We start from the raw sequence: 12,306 nt of genomic DNA, 5'->3' as shown, positions 1-12,306 counted from the left end.
TTGCATTCATATGTCATCTTAGATAGCCAAGCCCATTTAGTTGCATTTTGTATGTGTTGTATTAGGCACTTAACATAGTTAGGATCATGCATTGATTTCTAACTAGTTGTTGTTTTGGCTCGGAGTACATTGTAAGTGTTTATGCTTTAGCATCCTTGCATGTGTGTAAGTGACTGCCATGATAGTATGCTTGCCATGAGGCTATGTGCTTAAGTGATTAACTGCATAAATGCCTGTGGATGAAGGCTTCATTGCTTGAATTGGAACAATTCATCAAATGCGAGTTTTAAGCCCACTTGGTTGTGGTAAATCATCTTATTTTAAGCCCACTTGAGGGTGGAAAATCAGCGTGTAGAAATTTAATGTATAAAGAGAAATAGAGAATTGTATTATTGATTGATATAATGTTGATATCTATTACAATGATTCATGATTCCTATATATAGAAGATGGTGAGTGTGTAGTAGGTAAGGAGTAGGTGAAGTGGAGGTGGTAGTGGTGTAGTGGGTTAGGTTTAGTGGAGTAGGTGAGGTGGTAGTGGTGTAGTGGGTTAGGTTTAGTGGAGTAGGTTTAAGTGGGTGAAGTAGGTGGAGAGTAGGTTTAGTGGAGTAGGTGAGGTGGTAGTGGTGTAGTGGGTTAGGTTTAGTGGAGTAGGTTTAAGTGGGTGAAGTAGGTGGAGAGTAGGTTTAGTGGAGTAGGTGAGGTGGTAGTGGTGTAGTGGGTTAGGTTTAGTGGAGTAGGTTTAAGTGGGTGAAGTAGGTGGAGAGTAGGTGGATTTTAACAGCCCCCTGCAAACTCAAGGGGGATAGGAACTAACCAACTTGAGTTTGGAGAGAGTAACAAAACAAGAAAATACATAAAAATAAAAGAGGATAAGAGACACTGTATGGTCGTGTCAGACCATTGGTGAAGACACTGGATGGTGGTGTCATAACGTTGTAGAGGACACTGTATGGGGGTGTCATAACCATGTAGAGGACACTGTATGGTGGTGTCATAACGGTGTAGGGGACACTGGATGGCGGTGTCAGACCGATGTAGAAGACAGTTTATGGGGTCATGTCGGACCGTTGTAGCAGACAATGTTGTGACAGTTGTGGTGACAGTTTACGGAGTCTTGCTGGACCCTTGTAGAAACTAACCGGAATCAATGTCGGGACAGTTTACAGAGTCTTGTCGGACCCATGAAGGAGCTAACCGGAATCAATGTCGGGACAGTTTACAGAGTCTTGTCGGACCCTTGTAGAAATTAACCGGAAACAATGTCGGGACAGTTTACAGAGTCTTGTCGGACCCTTGTAGAAACTAACCGGAATCTATGTCGGGACAGTTTACAGAGTCTTATCGGACCCTTGTAGAAACTAACCGGAATCTATGTCGGGACAGTTTACAGAGTCTTGTCGGACCCTTAAAAAGTCGCACCCTCAAAAGGTGTGCCCAATCTGTCAAAAGGCGTGCCATCAAAAGGCGTGCCCAATCCATAAAAAGGCGTGCCATCAAAAGTTGCGCCCTCAAAAGGCGCGCCCACTTCATCAAAAGTCGTGCCCGACAGAAAGTGTCGAGCCATCAAAAGGTGAGCCGGAGACGCGGCGAGGCACGTGAGCGACAGAGCGGCGTGTCGGCCGCGTCGTCAGTGTCAATATAAACCAATGCGGAGGCGGTGGAAACCAAACCAGACTGAAACCTCTGAACTTGTCATTCTGAAACAATCTGTAAATACTCTGTATCTAACCCTTCTCGGAAACACTCAGCAACCCAAAAAACATGGCCTCTTCTTCCCGTTCAGCTACCCAGAACATGGCCTCATCTTCCCGTGGTCTGCTCACTCTCTTTCCCGACCTCAACGAGTCAACAAGAGAGATAACTGGTGCGGTGGCACTGGAACCTCAACCAAGCGCCCCGGAGTTTGCTCCGTTGAACTTTCCTATGCGGTCTGTGGAGCAAAGAATGGCAGTGCAGTCGGATGTGGAGGCCAATCAGTATACATTGAAGTCATGTGTGGAAACCATGACTGCGGTTACAAATTTGTCGAACCGGCTGCAGAGTAGGACAAATGAGGTGCAGCATTTAAACGCCCAACTAGCTCTGCTCCAACGCATGTATAAGGATGCGCGAGCAGAGATAAGTGTGCTGAAAGCAGAAAATAAGGAGCTGAAGCGGAAGGCCACCGTGATGTTCCGATTTGGAGGGCCGCCATATGCTGTAGTGGAGGAGCAGGGTGGAGTGATCGTGCCCAGTGGAGTGGGAAACACGGAGGCAACACCGTCAAGGGCCGCCCAGGACGGAGGCAAGAAGAAAAGACCTGCAGCAGAGTAGAGAAGAAAATCCTGCCTGTGGATGTGGTTGTTCTGTTTTTTTTTTTTTTGTTTTTTTTGTTTTTTTTTTGGTGTAAAATTGTGATCGGGGTTGATCCCTTGATATGAATAAAATGAGTTTGGTGTGCAGTTTCGTCTTCTTCCGGGTTTTTTTTTTTTTTTTTTTTTTTGTGTAAAAATAAAAATAAAAGGAAAGAAAACAAGAGATAAAGAAAATAGATAAAAAGAATTGGTAGATGGATTATATGAAAAACATCAGTGTGGGAAATGAAATAAAATAAAATAAAGAGTTGAAAAAAGCAGAGGTGGGTGAATAATATAAAAATAAAAAGAAATGAAAAGAGGGGGACAAAAGTTGTTGTCTGGTGTGATGATAAAGAAATAAGAAAAGAAAGTGAGTGGTATCCATGTTGGGTGAGTAAAGATATTAAAAATGTTCTCCTCATAAGAAAAGGAAGTGAGTGGGTCTAGTGTGTCTTTACCTTTCAAAACTCAAAGCTTCCGAAAAAAAAAAGAGAGAGTCAGTGCATAGAGAGAGAGAGAGGTTCGTAGCCCCTCTCCATTTGTGCTGGGTTTGCTGAGAGAGAGAAGAGAGAAAATCAGTTTGTGTACTTTAGACACAAGATGTTGATGCTAATGGTCAGGCTTAGCTTCCAGATCCATTTGGAATATTCTCTTCTTGTTTCATGGTTGCAACCAGTAGACAGAATCACTATCATCACTGCCAAACCAGCGCATGCTGCGTTCCCAATCACTGAGAGGGGCTGCCACACTGAAGGCAAGGCTGGAAAAGGGGTATGGAGCTACAAGTATATCCCTGACTGACGAACAGGTTGAAGAAGCAAATGTCTCAATAGCATTGAACTTTGTTTCTAAAGGGGGCGAGCTTCTTAAACGCACCAGGAAAGGAGCTCTCCACTGGAAGCAAGTTTCTATCAACATAAATTCAAATTGGCAGGTGGTAGCTAAAATGAAAAGCAAGCACATGGCGGGAACATTCACAAAGAAAAACAAGTGTTGCCGTGTCGTCACCTTTGTCAATGTTCAGAATGTGTAGAAAAGAAACGGAATAGATTAAGGTCCGGCGGACGGCTAAGGTGAGGTTGCCGCCCGCCGGTGAAGCGAAAAATATTAGGTTCTAAACCTGCTCTGATACCATGTAGAAATTTAATGTATAAAGAGAAATAGAGAATTGTATTATTGATTGATATAATGTTGATATCTATTACAATGATTCATGATTCCTATATATAGAAGATGGTGAGTGTGTAGTAGGTAAGGAGTAGGTGAAGTGGAGGTGGTAGTGGTGTAGTGGGTTAGGTTTAGTGGAGTAGGTGAGGTGGTAGTGGTGTAGTGGGTTAGGTTTAGTGGAGTAGGTTTAAGTGGGTGAAGTAGGTGGAGAGTAGGTTTAGTGGAGTAGGTGAGGTGGTAGTGGTGTAGTGGGTTAGGTTTAGTGGAGTAGGTTTAAGTGGGTGAAGTAGGTGGAGAGTAGGTGGATTTTAACACAGCGCTTTAGCCTACTTGAGGGTAGCAATTCCAAACCATTTTCAAAAACAAATATGAGATGTTTTGTTCTAATTTAGGCGATCTAATCTATACTTGTGTGCTGTGCGCATCACATAGTAAGTTAGCTAATAAACTGGAATAAGAACACATGTGTTTTCAAAACAACATATCATGATTAGTAGAGGCCGATCCTTTGATCGGGCGAGCGGGGGTGCTCATTTCAGGACCTTTCCCTCTCGTACCCAAGTTCCCGAGCCGAGGCAACTTTGGTGATGACGGACACGTGGCCTTAGGCACGAGTCAGGGTTTCCTAAATTTTCCAAAACTAAATATTTAGGTGACGACTCTGAAATCTGGCAAAGCAGTCCATGTTTGGCACTTTTTGATTAAAATCGATTTTCCAAAACAATTTGTCAGATTTGGACTCTTTGGTGATTTATCAGTCTTACATTGCACTTTGTGAAATTAGATTCAGAACCGTAACAGGAGTCCGAACTGTAGTAGCTAGAACCCAAATCCGCGCCCTCTCCAAAAAGGGGGGCGCCCGGAGAAAGTTTGGGCGGTCTACAAGTGCCTTTGCATGTGGGCCGGTTTTCTTTGGCTGGAAATCAATCCGGGAGCCCCAGTGGGATTTTAAAATCTCCTCAGGCCCTAGTTCAAGGGGCAACCGACCCAATAAGGGAGGTGGGCCCACAGGTGAATCCATCTATTGAACGGATTTTCGGGTCGTTGCACGCTAGTGTTGGGTCGGCTCATTGAAATAATGGCGATGAGGCATCAACATCGGGTATAGAAGAAACGACAAAGCCACTAATGGCTGCAAGGTCTCCAATGTTGCCGTCACACCATGAGCAGTACACAGTGGTTGATAGGTCAGATTCTCAACCTCCGGTAGATGTGCCGATTGGAGAAGAGCTCGATCGGGTAAAGCAGGTACGTCAGGAGGGCTATGAGGAGTGGAGGGCAGCATCGGAGGCTTGCTCGATAGAGATGGGTGATGGACTAGCCTTTGTACTCCAGCCACTAGCAGTGGAAGCTGGGGATATGGTGTTGGCAAACCCGAAGTTAGATACAGAGCAGGATTTAGAGGTGATTGCCAAGCGGAACATCCACCGACGTCGAATAAGGTTTCTGAGTGGGTGTTGACTCAAATTGCTGAGGTTAGTAAATTTTTGAAGTTTTTTTTGAAGTACATGAGGAAGAGGCTTTAAAATTGTTTTCTGTCATTAAGATGTCGTGGAGAGGAGATATGTCGGGGGGGCAGAAATTATAGAGCACGGGCCAAAAGGATAGAGAAGGACGGGAATTACACAGATTGGAATGTTCCATCAATCATGCCAGTAACAGAACTGGGGATGGTCGGCGGGTGAGGAAGGCGTGGAGATCCTTTGTTGTTGTCATGCGTTTGAAAATATTGATTTGGAATGTGCGGGGTTTAAATGATAAAAGAAAGCGGACAGTGGTTAGATCCTTATTGAAGAGTGCTAAAGCGGATGTGGTGTGCCTTCAGAAAACCAAAATGGAGTGTATAGGGGTGGATGTAGTGAGGGATATATGGGGCAGTAGGCGTGTGGATTGGGCCTTCCAACCAGCTATAGGAGCGGCAGGTGGTGTTCTCATATGTTGGGATAATCGGGTGGTGGTGAAGGAGGGAGAAGAGGTGAGAGGGTTTTCCTTATCTTGTCTGTTCAAATGTGTTAAGAATGACCATCGCTGGGTGTTTACAGGGGTGTATGGGCCGGTTAGGAGATCGGAGCAGGTGGCTTTTTAGGAGGAGTTACAGGCTATTGCTTTTTGTTGAGGGATGCCTTGGTGTGTAGGTGGAGACTTCAATGTTGTGAGGAGTCCAAAAGAGAAGACCGGGGCAAGTTAGGTGACGGGCCGATGAGGGCTTTCTCCTCTTTTATTGACATGATGGAGTTGATCGATATGTCGATGCAGGGAGGGGGTTACACCTGGTCCGGAGGTCGGACAATGTCCCATATTGATAGATTCCTGGTCACGGGGGATTGGGAAGAGCACTTTTCCCAGATGTTCCAAGTTAGATTACAGCATGTGATTTCTGATCATTGGTCTGTCCTTTTGAATAGTGAAGGAGTGTAGCATGGCCCGACGCCTTTTCGTTTTGAGAATATGTGGTTACAAACCGAAGGCTTTGGAGAGAAGGTGAAGGAGTGGTGGGGAAGTTACAGTGTGGTCGGGTTGCCGAGTAGTCGGTTGGCCTAAAAGTTGAAGCTGCTTAAATCTGATTTGAAGCTATGGAATTACGAGGTGTTTGGTCCGTTGGAGGCACAAAAAACGAGTTTTTTGTTTGTTTTGCAGGGGTTGGATGAGAAGGAAGAGGCAGAGCTGGTTTGTCGAGAGGGGGTACAAGAGGATTATAGGCAGATTGCTCGGATAAAGGAGATTAGCTTTGACCAAAAATCCAAGTGCTAGTGGTTGAAGGATGGGGACTGCAATACCAAAATTTTTCATCGGATGACAAATTCTCACCGGCAGGTGAATCAAATAGGAAGGTTGGGGGTGAATAGGGTGATGCTCTCTTCAAAAGTGGATATTCAGAATGTTATTGTGGGCTTTTACCAACATCTTTTTAGGGATGAAAAGGAGATGTGGAGACCGGGTTTGGAGGGTTCTATTTTTTATACTCTTTCAGAAACGGAGGTATTGATGCTGGAGCGACCGTTTTTGAAAGAGGAGGTTTGGGGTGCGTTGAGGAGTATGCCCAGGAATAAAGCCCTTGGGCTGGATGGCTTTTCCATGGCTTTCTTCCAACAATGTTGGAGGGTGGTGAAGGCGGAAGTGATGGCCATGTTTGAGCAGTTTTATCAAAAGGGACAGTTTGAGAAGAGTCTTAATGCAACTTTTATTGCTTTGATTCCTAAGAAACATGGGGCGGAGGATATTAGTGAGTTTCGGCCAATCAGTCTTTTGGGTAGTGTCTACAAACTATTGGCTAAAGTTTTAGCAAATAGACTTCGGGGTATCCTGGAGGGGGTGGTGTCAGAGTCTCGGAATGCATTGTGGGTGGTCGCCAAATTTTGGATGCTGTGCTTGTGGCTAATGAATGTGTGGACTCGCAGGTTCGGCAAGGGAAGGTGGGGATCATTCACAAGCTGGATATTAAGAAGGTTTATGATAATGTGAATTGGAATTTTCTGTTGTACGTGCTTGAAAGGATAGGCTTTGAGGAGCGATGGAGGTAGTGGATTCAGTATTGCATTTCCACGATGCAGATGTTAGCCTTGGTTAATGCACTCTGGCGGGCTTTTTTCCTACATGGAGAGGATTACGGCAAGGGGATCCTTTGTCTCCTTTATTGTTTATTTTGGTAATGAGGCTTTTAGTCGATTATTTTCCAAAGTGGTCCAGAGGGGTTTGTTGTCGGGTTTTGAGGTGGGGAAGGGGCCTGCTCCTCTAGTGGTTTCTCATATCTTTTATGCTGATGATGCGCTTACCTTTTGTGATGCGGATACGGATTAGAGTGGGCATTTACGATGTGTGTTGCTGTGTTTTGAGGAGGTGTGAGGGCTCCAAGTTAATTTGGCAAAGTCAGAGTTAATTCCTCTGGGTGAGGTGGTACGACTTTCGGTATTGGTAGCTATTTTGGGGTGTAAGGTGGCTCAGTTACCAGTTTCCTATTTAGGACTTCCTTTGGGGGCTACTTTTAAGGCGAAAGGGGTGTGGGATGGGGTGGTAGATAGAGTGCAGCGAAGATTGGCGAGGTAGAAGCGTCAATATTTGTCTAAGGAAGGGCGGCTAACGTTGATTAAGAGTGTCCTCTCTAGTATTCCGACATACTTTATGTCGTTGCATGTGATTCCTATGACGGTTGCTAGGCGGTTGAAATAGTTGCAACAAGATTTTTTATGGGGTGGTGGAGGGGAGAGTTTTCATTATCATTTGGTGGCTTGGGACAGGATTTGTATTCCTAAGAAGAGGGGGGGTTTGGCTGTCAAGAGGTTGGTGGGTTTTAATCGGGCTCTTTTAGGTAAATGGTTATGGCGTTTTGCTGTGGAGATGGAGCAGTTATAGAGGAGGGTGGTGGTGGCGAAGTATTGGGTGGACCTTAGTTACAGGAATTGTGCAACTAGGTGGCAATTCAGAATCGCGATTCCGTGTTTCCTAGAAAAAAACGTGTAAGAATAGCGGTTCTATGGAGAGAGAAACACGATTTAGTCCGAGATGGGATCATAAAGGAGACAGAGAGAGAGAAACCTGATCTCACCGTCGACTTCGACCTTTGCTCTAACCCTAGCCCTAGCCCTAGCCTTCGACATCGACCTTCTCTCTAGCCCTAGCCTTCACCCGGGGATAAATTTTGAAAGATTATAGATTTGAACCCACTTCTAAAAAGTCAAAACAATTTTTTTTTTTTGAAGATTTAGTATACTTGTTTGAAAAAAAAAAATTCTTCAAATTATTCAGCATATACAAGAAAGATATATACAATTATATATAGAGTAACAAATAACTCATCTTAATTACAAAATTTAATGAAATACCATAATTATATATACCACGATTGTTGCTACACAAATATTTAATTTAAATACAACCTATCATCTAGCTCAACGTTTCCCTCATCCTATTTGTGCATGTGTCTTATGCTCCAATGCTTTTATAAAATAATTTAAAAACCTAGGCTTTGATACCACTTGTCACGACCCGTTCCCCGTACCCAAAGGTTAAGCATCGTGATGGCCAATAACTGAAGTTACCTACGGCCAATTCGTGAACAAATAAATAAACGCGAGTGGAAATAATATTTAAGTGAGGGTACCAAAATAATCATCGGAGCTTCTACTTTTATAACAAAATTTTATGAACAAAAAGGCCAATATTTACATATGAAGAATAATATTATAAATACTATAATAGTGTTATGTGTGTCTATTCCGCAGCCCCCTCCCAAAAGCTATTTCTGAATTGCATTGTTTCCTAAAAATTGGTGAACAGCTATAAGCACATGACAAACTGAGAAATATTATACTAAGAGCATAATTACCATGGATAAGCTTTAAGCTTAAAATAGATAAAATAGAATACTTTTCTATTAGATTAAATAAGTTGCTCATATTTTAACAGAATCCAATTTCAAAAATCATATGATATTATACGAAAATATATAATTATAACCATGGTGCAGAACAGAACAGAGGTCAATGAATTCATGACAACACAGATGTACGAATTCAAGAGATGGCTCGTACAGATTCTAGAGGTGGCTTTTACAATAGTGTAGCACTTTGCTCCACACAGCACTTTGCCCCATGCAGAACAAAGGTCAATAGATTTATGACAATAGAGGGTCACTAAAGTGACTAATCAGAGGTCAATGGTTATTTAAGCCCTCCAATGCATGGGACTCCCGTGATGGTACTTACAAAATAAATATTTATAAAATTATTGTCAAATAATTTCTAAAATTTAAACAATTATATCCATAGGTTTCACTTTAAGAAAATGGAGTTCTAAAATTTAAAATGGTTTCATTTCTAAATTTCTAATTTTCATCTAAGCTCCCTCCCTACACTTCCTTTACTACACCTCGTTGGATTTCCCTTGTATTTTCTCCCTTCCAACTTCAGCAAAAGTTCAGTAATTATACTGAACCCAGCCGTGCTTAGCAAGACATTTCTCCTTATCTTAATCCATTGAACCTTATCTTACCTATCCCTATCCTTATCCTAATCCATTACACACCAATACTTACATTTAAGCTCAACTTATTACTTTAGCCTAATTACACCTTGGCCCAAATAATATCAGAATTATATGGTAGGACACAATGACCCCTTAATTAAATTATATTTCAAGACATATAACTATTAAATTAAACATATTATATATATATATATATATATATTATATTTTGACCTTAATTAATCGTACATAAAATTATATTTTTCTCATTTATAATTAAATAATACTAATATAAAATTTAAGGAACAACTTAAATTTTCGGGTTGTTACAGGTTTGGGTGCAATCGGGGTCGGTGTTAAGTGTGCTACAAAGTTGGGGTGGGGCCAGGGTGGGGAAGTGGCGTCGGGAGACTTGGGTTCTTGCTTCCCATTGTTTGCTTTGGTTGGTGTGGCTAGAGCAAAATAGGCGTGTTTTTCAAAATGAGTGTCGTTCCGTCTCATGGTTAGAAAGTCAGTTGTTGATGGTATTGCATAGTTGGGTTATGGGTTCGGTTGATCCAAGTGTTTTGGCTTTTGTAGATTTTGTGAAAGATTTGTTTAGATAGTTTTGTTTGGCCCTTTAAGGGTAGTTTTTGTATTCTTTGCATCGTCTTGATGCTTTTCTAATAAAGTCCATTTATTTATCCAAAAAAAAAGAGAGAGAGAGAGAGAGAGAGCATCAAAGGAGATGGCAAGAACAGGGTCCTTGTTGCAGTGACCATGAAATAACAAGCTCGCTTCAGATGCTTATTGAACAAAAAGAAAACGTATCAGCATTCCCTTTTTCCATTCACATGCAAATGTTGGATCTTACAGAAAGGTATGATGACAAAGCTATAACACCCTGTGATATCTCTCCAACTGTTTGTTGCAGAGGAAGCCCTTTCTCCACTGTAGCCATCACCATCCTCAAAGGAATACCTAAAAATTTAACAACTTCCGGTTTCATTGTGGAAAATATTGACATATCTATATCTAATTTACAAAAAGACATGCCTGTTTTGACCACATTAAATATTTTTCACTTTGAAGGGGATAATGAAATCAGTTCCTAATTTTTATTACCATCAGGGAAAAAAAAAAAATTTGCCTGCTTGTTTCAAAATCAATCTTACAGAAGTAAAAATTCTGAGGTATCTGCAAATTTCTAGTATCAAAGGTCCAGAAGTTCAGACAATCTTCTAACTGCGTCTTCCAATTATGTGCATTTTAAGAAGGCCACTGAATATAGTGCTTAAAAGGCCAAGGCAGAGCAACAAAACTTTTAGCTTAGTTTATAGATATTTGATGTGTGTATTATGCTATTGTATGAACATCACCTTGGAGAATTTTGAGAAAATTAACATTTGCAGAATAATACTATTTAAAACCAGTAAAGAATAGTGAAAACTTGAGTTGACTTTCAGAGTTTTCTGTGGTTACTAGTAAAACTCTCAGCTCAGATTGGCATGTTTGTACTTCTAGAGTACCAAAAAGAAAGAAACAAATAACTTCTATTGAACATTAACATGGTGGATTTAACTGTATCATCATTTGTTCCTAATATTGAATTATCTACAAAATACAGAAATAAATATGAATACGTTGGCAAGTTAGGCAGTTTTTGTACAGCCTAATCTGGTGTATTGCAAGCTCTGATTGGATCAGAAGTAGTAAAATTAGCAACTACCAAACGTTGAAGGGAGATTCTGACAAATAAGGAAAACAAACCTGAGAATGAACTCATCACATAAGGCACACTTAGATGAAGCTGCTCAGGCATGATTTCCAAAAAAGGTATTAGATGTTGCAGTTGCGACTTACCAAAACATGTAGCTGCCAAGGAAACATTATGCAAGAGGATAATGAAAGTTAAGACATAATTGAATGAATCTCGGAGCTTTCATCAGCATGATGCTCTGCAAGAAACAAACTTCTCACCTGGGTTGGCCAAAATCAATATAAGATCAATATCAGGGTTGCGGGCGGCAACAGCTAGTGCAAGGCATCCTCCAAGAGATTCTCCTACAAGGTATATGGGTCTGTTCGGTGAACGGTAGTTCTCTGACCTAACTGTTCTCTCAACCTGTTTCACCAGTTCTGAACCATAAGAAGTAGAAATACATGATTAGCATGTTGTTCACCCAAAATATTTTACCAAGGATGTACAATCTTGAGCATAGGTTCAATCTTCAAAAGATAATTAGAGGTGCATTAGGATGCCCCAGGATTTTTAATGGCCCTTTTGCATTAACTAAAACATTTGAAGTTAAAATTCAAAAATCTAAAATGAGGCTATTAGGGGGACAAAACAAAAGGGGCCATTTTCAAGTATAATGACGTGAATCTGTTCTAGGATTTTCCGTTATGAACTAAGAGGTGATCACACCATAATATGGTGGACCCTCTGATAGAAGATCCTACCCCATGAAATGGCGAGAAACCATCCCGCAGGGGAAGTTGTCCAGGAGAATTTGAATTTGATTCAAATTCTAAGAGATACAACTCTCTGTGTGTAAGGTTGTGTCCATTGATCTTACAAACCTTTGTCCAAGAGTTGTATCCATTCTGAAGAATCACTAAAGAGCCTATATATATGTATTGAAAGAACCTGTACAATCCATAAAGTGAGAGAGAGAGAGAGAGAGAGGTGTTGGTTCAATTTCTTACAAGATCCTCACCATTGCCATTGTCGTACAACCTAAAGTGGCGTTGGTTCAATTTCTTTTGTTTTATAATCATTCAAGATGGTTGCTATATTTCCCTATTGACTACATTCAAAAAATGACAGATTCCTCATTTTGAATTCATGTCATGCATT

General features: G+C 41.4%; 1 long non-coding RNA gene and 1 pseudogene across 2 annotated transcripts in view; both read right to left on the bottom strand.

Annotated features, from left to right (window-relative positions):
* LOC145789451 (uncharacterized) overlaps window positions 1-12,306 on the bottom strand; it is a 207,988-nt gene that overhangs the window by 65,112 nt on the left and 130,570 nt on the right. The gene's annotated exons all lie outside the window — the stretch shown is intronic.
* LOC114315825 (phytyl ester synthase 2, chloroplastic-like) overlaps window positions 1-12,306 on the bottom strand; it is a 48,889-nt pseudogene that overhangs the window by 34,458 nt on the left and 2,125 nt on the right. Inside the window, exons 4-6 of the transcript XR_014327386.1 lie at window positions 11,427-11,585; window positions 11,217-11,321; window positions 10,321-10,427 (exon numbers count right to left, since the gene is read on the bottom strand). The product of XR_014327386.1 is annotated as a phytyl ester synthase 2, chloroplastic-like (transcript). The remainder of the gene's footprint in view (window positions 1-10,320; window positions 10,428-11,216; window positions 11,322-11,426; window positions 11,586-12,306) is intronic.

This window comes from Camellia sinensis, chromosome 1 (assembly GCF_055761805.1).
Source record: "Camellia sinensis isolate YWXY chromosome 1, ASM5576180v1, whole genome shotgun sequence".
NCBI classification, from domain to species: Eukaryota; Viridiplantae; Streptophyta; class Magnoliopsida; order Ericales; family Theaceae; genus Camellia; species Camellia sinensis.
Note: the sequence above shows the minus strand (reverse complement) of the source record. Positions and strands in the feature narration are given on the sequence as shown.